This window comes from Pristis pectinata, chromosome 11, assembly GCF_009764475.1.
Source record: "Pristis pectinata isolate sPriPec2 chromosome 11, sPriPec2.1.pri, whole genome shotgun sequence".
NCBI lineage: Eukaryota > Metazoa > Chordata > Chondrichthyes > Rhinopristiformes > Pristidae > Pristis > Pristis pectinata.
This window is the reverse complement of record NC_067415.1, coordinates 11,481,348-11,492,054: the sequence shown is the minus strand read 5'-3', so window position 1 is coordinate 11,492,054 and position 10,707 is coordinate 11,481,348. Positions and strand designations below refer to the sequence as shown.

At 42.6% G+C, this 10,707-nt stretch overlaps 1 protein-coding gene across 3 annotated transcripts in view; it reads left to right on the top strand.

Moving 5' to 3' along the window:
• The first annotated feature begins 4,457 nt into the window (after nt 1-4,457).
• LOC127575647 (interleukin-13 receptor subunit alpha-1-like) overlaps nt 4,458-10,707 on the top strand; it is a 41,747-nt gene continuing 35,497 nt past the window's right edge. The window contains exon 1 of one of the 3 annotated variants that reach the window (XM_052025529.1): nt 4,458-4,851. The gene's annotated coding sequence lies outside the window, so the exon portion shown is untranslated. The remainder of the gene's footprint in view (nt 4,852-10,707) is intronic. The other 2 variants (XM_052025528.1, XM_052025530.1) reach the window with 2 other exon arrangements.

Genomic DNA, 10,707 nt, shown 5'->3' with positions numbered 1-10,707 from the left:
CCAGATGCAAGAACAGCTTTTTCCCCACTTGTTGTCAGACTGCTGAATCAATCACCACTTTCACATCCCCTTCCCGGTGGTGCTGCCACGTTCTCAGACTCTTAATTCTACCTCCTTCGGTTATTTCATTATTGTCACTTTACATTTCCTTTTGCACTACTTCAGATTGCACGACTATCTTTGCACCTATCATCTGTTTTAGGTATTGGTATTGATATTGGTTTATTATTGTCACTTGTACCGAGGTACAGTGAAAAGTTTGTCTTGCATACAGATCGTACAGGTCAATTCATTACACAGTGCAGTTGTATTGAGGTAGTACAGGTAAAAACAATAACAGTACAGAGTAAAGTGTCACAGCTACAGAGAAAGTGCAGTGCTATAAGGTGCAAGGTCACAACAAGGTAGATCGTGAGGTCAGAGTCCATCTCATCATATAAGGGAACCGTTCAGTAGTCTTATCACAGTGGGGTAGAAGCTGTCCTTAAGTCTGGTGGTACGTACCCTCAGGCTCCTGTATCTTCTACCTGATGGAAGAGGAGAGAAGAGAGAATGACCCGGGTGGGTGGGGTCTTTGATTATGCTGGCTGCTACACCAAGGCAGTGAGACATAAAGACCGAGTCCAAGGAGGGGAGGCTGGTGTCCGTGACAAGGTGGCATTGCACTCATTGTTGTATTTATTATTACCATGTATACCAGTTACTCTGTGAGCTTCATGCAAGCAGGGAATTTCATTGCACCCTGGTGTCTGACAAAAAACTAATCTGAATCAGAATCTGAATATATCAGAAGGATATATTGTAGATTCTTGAAGAACTGTAACTATTTCTGGGGGAGATGGGACCTCTACAAGCCAAATAGCTTGTACCTCAGCAGGACTGGGACCAATATCTGTACATGGGGTTTGCTACTGCAGGTTTAGCAAGTACAGGCCAGTAAGTTTAACCTTGGTAGAGGGAAAGTTTATAGAAATATTAACCTGGGACTGGGATAATAAGTACCTGGAAGAAAATGGATAACTTGTGGCAAGCCCGTGTGGATTCGTTGGAGGCAAATCATGTTTAACCAGTTCAACAGAATATTTTGATCAGATAGCTAATAGAGTTGATGAGGGTAATACAGCTGATGCGGTTCAAGGCTTTTGATAAGTTGTTACATTAACAGCTCTGTCAACAATGTTGAAACACAGGCACAAAAGGGACATTGATAGCACAGACACAAAAGTTGACTAAGTAACAGACAACCAGGGGTTGTGATGAAAGGTTGTTTATCAGACTGGAGGAATGATGTTCCCCAGGGATTGGCATTGGGGTCATTGTGTTTTTTGTAAATCTAATTAATGGGGGTAACGAGCCAAAATTTCTAAATCTTTGGATGACACTAAACTTGGCAGTATGATTAAACTCTGATAATCCACTATCTGACTGGTTGGAAATCCAATGGTTTCGCATCTGGCTCACCAGGTAATGTTTGCCACACTCATTTCCCACTCACAGGGTTCACATGCTCCCTTTCAATTCAACTGGTTCACTGGAAAATGTACAATACTATGTAACATCCAAAAAAAATGAATTAACGTTGTGTTTTTGGTACTAATAGAAATAACGGTTAGCACGACACTATTACAGCGCCAGCGATCGGGGTTCAATTCCCATTGCTGTCTGTAAGGAGCTTGTACGTTCGCCCTGTGTCTGTGTGGGTTTCCTTTGGGTGCTTTGGTTTCTTCCCACATTCCAAAGATATACGGGTAGGTTAATTTGGGATTAAAATGGGCGGCGCAGACTCGTTGGGCCGGAAGGGCCTGTTACCTCGCTGTAAATAAAATTTTAAAAATTTAAATTTAAAATTTAAAAAAAGTTAAGATCTGCTAGTTCAGCATCACTAAATTCCCAAATCTGCCAGATTATTGGATTGTTAATTGTTTAGAGAAAAGTGATGGATTGCAGCAGGATTTAAACAAACTGGTAGAATAGGCAGGTGTGTGGCAGATGAATCAGAATCAGATTTATTATCACTGACTTATATGACATAAAATGTGGTTGTTTTGTGACAGCAGTACAGTGCAAAGTTAGTGCAATGCATAAAATTACTATAAATTACAAAAATAAATATTGCAAAGAAAAAGGAATAATGAGGTAGTGTTCATGGGTCCAGGGACCGTTCAGAAATCTGAGGGTGGAGGGGAAGAAGCTGTTCCTGAATCATTGAGTGTGGGTCTTCAGGCTCCTGTACCTCCTCCCCGATGGTAGTAATGAGAAGAGAGCATGTCCCGGATGGTGAGGGTCCTTAGTGATGGATGCCGCCTCCTTAAAGCACCACCTCTTGAAAATATCCTCAACGATGGGGAGGGTTGTGCCCGTGATAGAGCTGGCTGAGTCTACAACCCTCTGCAGCTTCCTGCGAACCCGTGCATTGGAGCTTCCGTACCAGGCTGTGATGCAACCGGTCAGAATGCTCTCCACCGTACACCTATAGAAATTTGCAAGAGTTTTTGGTGACACACCAAATCTCCTTAAACTCCTAATGAAGTAGAGTCAATGGTGTGCCTTCTTCGTGATTGTATCAATGTGTTGGGCCCAGGATAGATCCTATGCGATGAAGTTTGATACGGAGGGAGGTGATAAATTTTGGGAGAAAGAATGAGGAGAAGCAATATACAATAAAAGATAATAGAGGAAGCTGGGGATATGTGTCCGTGAATTATTGAATGTGGTAGAGACAAAGCAGAAACGATGAAGGTCTGGACAGAACAGGCTGTTCCCACTGGCGGAGGGGTTGAGGACTGGGGGTCATGTATAAAATAAAGTGGAAAAGAATTGAGAGAAACATTTTTTGTGGAGTGTTTGTAATCTGGAATGCTCTGCATGCAGATGCGGTGGAGATAGGCATCACTGTGGCCTGCAACTGGATAAATAAATGTTGAAGGAAAACTTGCAAACTGCGGAGGGAGGGGCAGGTGGAGGGTGGGGAATGAGAGTTGCTCTGGTGGAGAACCACCGTTCACTGTGGTCTCTTTCTGTGCTTTACCATTTTAAGGTTTAACATTTTTTCATTAGCAGTAGATGCCAGTGATGAAGCTGCAGGAGCTGTGTTGTTGCAGAAGGGTGACCTTGATGATATTGACCATCCTGTAGCTTACTTTTCAAAGAAATGTAATGAGCATCAAAAGAATTATTCCACCATAGAGAAAGAATTACTGTCGCTTGTTTTAGCCTTGCAACATTTCAGTGTATATGTTTGCACCGCTCAGAAACCATTGACTGTGTATACAGATCATAACCCATTGGTGTTTCTGAGCCGAGTCAAAAACAAGAACAGAAGGCTGTTAAACTGGAGTTTAATTTTGCAAGAGTTTGATCTCATGATAACTCACATTAAAGGCAAAGATAATGTGATTGCTGATTGTCTTTCCCGATGTTAAATGGGAAACATATATCTGTACTAATCTGATAGTCTGTAGTTGTGTAGCGTGATAATTATTAACATTACTAACTCTATGCGCGGTTAAGATTTTCTTGGGAAAATTTTTTTTAGGTGGGAGGTGTTATGGACTCAGTGAAAGTCCCTTTAAGATAGAGAGAGTGTGTGTATGTGTGTGTGTGGACGACCACGGTTCGGATGCTTTTCGGGGTGAGGAAGTCACTACCGAGTAAACACTGGAGTGTCATTTGGGTTCCATCATGGAACATTTGGATTTCGTATGTAGCGGTTAACATAATGCTATACAGAGCCAGCGACCCAGGTTCAATTCTGGACATTGTCTGTAAGGAGTTTGTACGTTCTCCCCCCATGTCTGCATGGGTTTCCTCCGGGTGCTCCGGTTTCCTCCCACATTCCAAAGCCAAAGGTTTTCCAAAGGTTTCCAAAGGTTAGGAAGTTGTGGGCATGCTATGTTGGCGCCAGAAGCGTGGCGACAGTTGCAGGCTGCCCCCAGAACACTCTATGCAAAAAGATGCATTTCACTATGTGTTTTGATGTACATGTGACTCGTAAAGAAATCTTAATCATTCTATGAGTGTGGCTTCTCACACCTGAAGGGGAAGGCTGGCACCATGTCCTGCCAAGTTTTGTCCACCTTGTCTCCTGAACCCTGTCCCCCAAATTCCAACATATTTCCAACATTTCCTCGTTCTGAGCGTTACCTGCTGAATATTCAGAACATTTTCTATTTTTATTGCATGAAAGACTCGTTTACTGCAAAAGATACTTCAACTAGTGAAAATCAATCTCATACTTTACAACTTAAGTACACCTTAGGTATGATCAGCGGATTTCCATGATATCTGAGTGTTCCCCGCAAGGTACAATGCCGGGAGTCTCATTCTCCTGCTGAGACACATTTTACCTGCTGCCACTTGTCTGCCTCACACCCAGCCGATGAGCAGTGCGTCACGGGCTGTTTCTTGGAATTTCAGGTCCCGCCTCGTATTTACCTGCTGATCTGACTCGTCAAGTCTCCGAACGCTCCGCACCGCACTGCTGGCTGCACTAGGGATCTCCCCTTTACAAATAGGGCAGTTTGCACGTTGTGTTCTTTTATCTTCAGAGCCACTTCTCCGGCATCAGGGTCACTCTTGTCACTCTTGACTGAACCGGGCTTCCTCTGGGTTCAGTCGCTGGAAAGACTGCGATTTTCACTCAAATCAACGACTTGTTGATCACCTCAAAGGCCGCCTGCTTTAAATTGCGTGAAATCTACAGCACTCGGAAAGAGACTGGTGAAGGACAGTGACTCTCCGTTCTTTGGGTAACTTCACTGTCTATCGTTTCGTCCACTGAAAGTCTGTCATTCACTCTTCTCGTTCACTGATCAGATTGGAATTACTGTACCCACAAGAGCTCTCATTGCCGTAAGTAGTATCTCTCCTATTAATAATTCTGCCATTAGAATTGACGAATATTAATATTTCTCTCATAGTAAAGCATCAATCTGTTATTGGAGACACTAAGAGACTGCAAATGCTGGAATCTGGAGCAACACACGCGATGCTGGAGGAACTCAGCGGGTCAGGGCTTCCAGATGAAGGGTCTCGACCCGAAACGTCGACTGACCATTTTCCTCCATAGATGCTGCCTGACCTGCTGAGTTCCTCCAGCAACTGGTGTATTAGTCTGCTATCTTTGTTATTGATATTAATATTTGAATGGTGTTTCTCGTTTTGATATCCGTGCTGTAGATATATTAATATTGCTATTTATTTGTGTGTGTGTAAAAACTGTCAGTATAACGCTAGTTATATTGTTCTGAAAACTGGCGTTATACTGGCAGTTTTTATACTGATCACTCTGTTATGGACAATACTATTGCTGTCATTGGTACTTATGCCATTTTTCCAATGGTAATTAAATTTAGACTCATATATGCAATGTGTATCTCTGAAATTGGTATTTTTGCCTCTTGTGGTGTTGTGTGTTTGGAACATAGAACAGTGCAGCACAAGAACAGACTCTTCGGCCCATGATGTTGTGCCAAACTAATTAATCTACTAATTAAATGCCTACCTAAAGAAATCCCTTCTGCTTACACAATCTCATTCATGTGCCTATCTAAGAGCCTCTTAAATGCCTCTGGCTGTATTTGCCTCCACCAGCACCCCTGGCAGCGCTTACACATTCTCTGATCTGAAATTCAAGTTGTTTTGTTGTACTTTCTTCACCGTTACTGGATGTCCTCTGCAGGTCGAAGTCTCTCTGCTCTCCTACTTCCACTTCTGCCCTTACTTTCCAAGCCCTCTACCTCCTCCCTGTCACATCGGTGGCCCAGAAGGAGTCCAACAACCCCGCCTACTTCTGTAAGTAAGTGTATGGTTGCATGTATATTTTGATCAGCATGGACCAGTTGGGCCGAAGGGCCTGTTTCCATGCTATATGCTCTGTGACTCAAGGTTGTAACCCTAATGCCACCGATTGCAGAAGAAAGATAAGAGTGGACCACCTCCTCCCCCACAGTAATCCATGACAATAATCCTGGTAGCTCCCATGGGAAAACCCTTCAGCTTTCAGGAAAACAGATGACTTCTGAAAATACTGCCTCCAAAACACTGGTAATCTGTCTGCAATCTGATGTATTAAGTAACCACAGTCAGTGAATTAAATTTCACCCAAATCGACAACAAATTTACAAGTCAATGACAATCCCTCAAAGTAGTGCTGGTACAGGCGTTTCTCCCAGCCGGTAAACATGAGGCTTCCTGTACCTGATCAACATGCACGTTGGATTATCCTTTTTTTGTCATATTTCTTTTATAATCTAATAACAGAAGGAGGCCATTCAAACAATCATCTCTGACAGTTCCCAAAACAATCAATTCCATTCCCTCACTTATCCCCGTTACCTGTTCTCTCTCACAAGCCCATCAGTTTCACTTTGATTCTTCTACTCCCCACCTACACCGCAGTAACCAATTAACCTACCAACTAACAATGTTGGGATGCAGAAGGAAACTGGAACTCTTGGGGGAAACCCACACAGTCACAAGGAGAATGTGTAAATTGCACACAGATACCACTGCAGGTCAGAATTGAACCTAGGTCACTGGAGATGTGAGACAGCAACCATATCTGACACCCACAATAACCTCAATATATCCTGTAGGCAGAGTCTCTCATTTTTGGAACACAGACCACTTCTCAAAATGCTGTTTCCAAAACACTGTCATCTTTCCAATGAAGACAAAGTTTGGTATATTTGGTTACCATAAACCAATGTTGGATTAAGTCAAAGTCAAGTTTGTTGTCATGTGCACAAGTACATGTATGCACAGGTGCAATGAAAAACTTGCAGCAGCCCCCCATCCTAGGCTTATCAGATACATAACATTCACAAGGAAAACATAAATTAAACACAGATTTTACAAGAAAAAACACCGTTAGCACAAAATAAAACAAAGTCCATTGCAGTACAAAGTGGTCATAGTGTTGCTATACTGAGGGAGTAATTAGTGTTATGTTAGTTGGTTCAAGAACCGAACGGTTGAAGGGGAGAGCCTGTTCTTGAACCTGGTGGTGTGAGACTTCAGGCTTCTGTACCTCCTGCCCGATGGTAGCCGCGAGAAGATGGCGTGGCCTGGATGGTGGGGACCTTTGATGATAAATGCTGTGATAGATGCTAGATGAATAAATTGCGATTCTTATGAAAGAAAACCCTGCTACCCCACACTACATGGGATTTTAATACCACACTGTCAGGTCATGAATGAAATGTGTTACTGGGTAACTTAAAAAATAAATAGTGGTTTCTTTTTATATTGATAAATCAAATGCGCCCATCTGTGTTTTTAAGCTGTTAGCCGTTTACAAAATAGATTCAGTTCTCCACTCTGAGTTTGACCCTGACTATTGTCCACTACAGCCATGGTATATTTACTGGACCAAACCAAGTTTAAAAACTTTCCAGGAATTCCAGCAGACTTCTTTGGGACTTATTCATTAAACTCAATTTACATCTTTTATAGAATTGGTCACATTAGCAATCACATGAACACTCTCCTTACCTGAAAGCATAAGGACTCGTAAGTGCAAAACTTCACAAGAACACTATCACCAGGTTCTTTGAGGGCATTCCCCTTAAAGAGCAAATTTGCTTGTACTAGAAGCTCCTCCTTACAAAGAGGTTCACAAAGACATTACAACATCACCAAACATTACATTACATTACTTGGTAAACCTTGGTTTTTAAGTGGAAATATTCCTGTGGCAACCCAAGATCTTCTGTTCCTACTGTAAATATTTATATGACTGGGCCTCTTTCAGCTCTAGAACTCTGTCACTCTTCATGTGTTTTAAGTGATAACCTTGGTAAATGATTTGGATGCAGATCAACATAATCCAACCAAGTGACAGGCACATGGCTTGCTCCTATTCCTGCATTGCCATCGTACAAGTCAAAAGGTTAAAGTTTCATAGTTTTGCTGACATTTTGAACATAAAAACCCAAAGCACATTAGAATTAGGAGCAGGAGCTGGCCATCTGGTTCTTCAAGCCTTTTCTGCCATGATTGACTTTCTAACTCTGTCATTTTCCTGCACTATCTCTAAACATTTTGATTTCCCCTCTGTTTTGAAGGAACGCAAACTGTGTGCCCCAACTCATCAGTCAGGGGAGACAGCCTCCTTGTATCCAGCCTGTCAAACCCTTTACAAAGACACAAGAGACTACAGATACTGGAATCTGGAGCAACACACACAAAATGCTGGAGGAACTCAGCACGTCAGGCAGCATCTATGGAGGGAAATAAATAGTCAACGTTTTGGGTCAAGACCCTTCATGAAAAGTCTCAACCCAAAACACTGACTCTTTATTTCCCTCGACAGATGCTGCCTGACCTGCTGAGTTTCTCCAGCATTTTGTGTGTGTTGCTGTCAAGCCCTTTAACAGTTTTGTACCTTTCCATGAGATATCCTTTCACTCTTCTAATTTCTAATGAATACAGTGCTGGACTACTCAATCTCTCCTCATATGCAACCCATCATTCCTAGAACCAGTTCGGTGAATATTTGCTGCACCCGCTCCACAACAAGTACATCCTTTTGATGGTAAAGTGGCCAAAACTACTCAATACTCCAGGTGCGGTCTCACAAGTACAATTGGACTTCTTTACCCCTATAATCAAACTCTCATTATTCAAGCTAACATACCATGGTCGTCCTAACCCAGTTCTTTTGAACATCAGCACTACCCAGTCTCTCAACATTTAGCAAATGTGTGTACCAAAGAGCTTAGCCTTATATTTTTCCACATTATATTCCATCTGCCATGTTCTCACCCACTCACTCAATTTGTCTATATGCCACTGAATCCTCTTTATATGATCCTCCTTACTCACATTCCCACTTAGTTAATCCTAACTGATTGCTTCACGGTCCAGTAAAGCAGCTCGAATGTGCAGGAATGGAAGAAGCTGAAGAGAGTAGTGGACTCAGCCCAATACATCACAGGCACATCCCTCCCCTCCAACGGTAGTATCTACATGAGACGCTGCCTGAAGAAGGCAACATCTATCATCAAAGATCCTCGCCATCCAGGCCATGCCATCTTCTCGCAGCTATCATTGGGCAGGAGTTACAGAAGCCTGAAGTCCCTCACCACCAGGTTCAACAACAGCTACTTCCCTTCAACAATTCGCTTCTTGAACCAAACTGCACTGCCCTAGTAAAGCAACAGTGTGACCACTTTGCATTACAATAGACTTTTTGATGTCCTAATTGTGTTCTTTCTTGTATAATTTATATTGTTAATTTATGTTTTCCTTGTGAATGTTGTATATCTGATGTTATGTGCCTGTGATGCTGCTGCAAGTAAGTTTTTCATTGCACCTGTGCATACATGTACTTGTGCAGATGACAATGAACTCGACTTTGACTTTGAGTTTATTGCCATATGCACAAGTATAATTATGCACAAAGCCATTATGCACAAAACCAGCAAAGTTTGGAATGTCTTCAGCGGGAGACCCAGCGGAATCCTGGAGAGAAAAATCTGAGACCCCCTTGCACTCTTTCCCCCCCCCCCCCCAAGGTTTTCTAGCAACTGTACAGCAACAAGCTTAACTCTGCATTTCTAATGCAGTGAAAATTCCCAAGGGCATCGCAGGAACAAAAATTGTCACTGAATTGCACAGCATTAGGGCAGGTGACAAACACTGAGACAAAGAGGGAGGTTTAATGGAGGGAAGAGAGGGAGAGAAATTTAGAGAAGGAGTTCTAGGGTTTGGGGCCCTGGAAGTTGAAGGCATGGACATGAATGATGCAGTGATTAATACCAGGATACTTCAGCAAGCAGTGTTGGAGGGGTGCAGGTATCTCAGAAGGCTAAATGGATGGAAAGTTTTACAGAAATATGGATCAATGAGACTCTAAAGGGATTTGTAAGCAAGGTGACAATTTTTGAAAATTAGATATCACGTAACTGGGCACCGGTGTCAAACCCCGAGCAGGGAGAATTACAGTTGAGTGGGACTTGGCGCAAGTTCAGAATTTTCGATGGCCTGAAATTTATGAAGGGTAGCTGGGAGGCCTTGGTCATGAGTCCACTGCAAGAGCCAAATCCAGAGGTAATGAAGGTACAGATTGAGGATTCAACCTCAGGTGAACAGGTTCAGATGTTTTGTGGGTGTGGAGGAATAGATCTTAAATAAATGAACTGTTATCCAGAGGCCTTAACCAAGTTCAAGCCCCACTGTTGTCCCAATTTTAGGTTCCCACTCCTGTCTGCTGCAAAGTAACACAGTGCCACCAGGTTGATTCAGTAAAAACACGTTTATTAGCAGTATACTGCTAGGGAGAGGTCTCTTCAGCACTCGTTGAGAGTCGCTACCTGAGGTCTCTACATACAAAGGAGCAGACGGTAATTTATACAGATATTGTCACGCACACTTAATGAATGTGGCTCCGTGAGTTTCGGTCAGGCCTCAGAGATCCAAAGGCAGACATCACACCTATTGTCCAATATAATTGATTTACAATCAAGAGATTCAAAGACAGGTATCACCCTCATTATTTAGGACAAGCTTCCCACTCACTGTTTATTACACCCACCACCCTTATTGTCTAATATAACTGGCCTGCAGCCAATGTTCCGGACGCAGTAATTATCACCTAGCCCTGAGTCAGTAGTTTGCTTGCTCTTGCTTGCGAGGTATTTTTATGTACAGTCACAGTTTCTTATCACTTTACTTCCTCATGACTATGGTCACAAGGAAATTTAA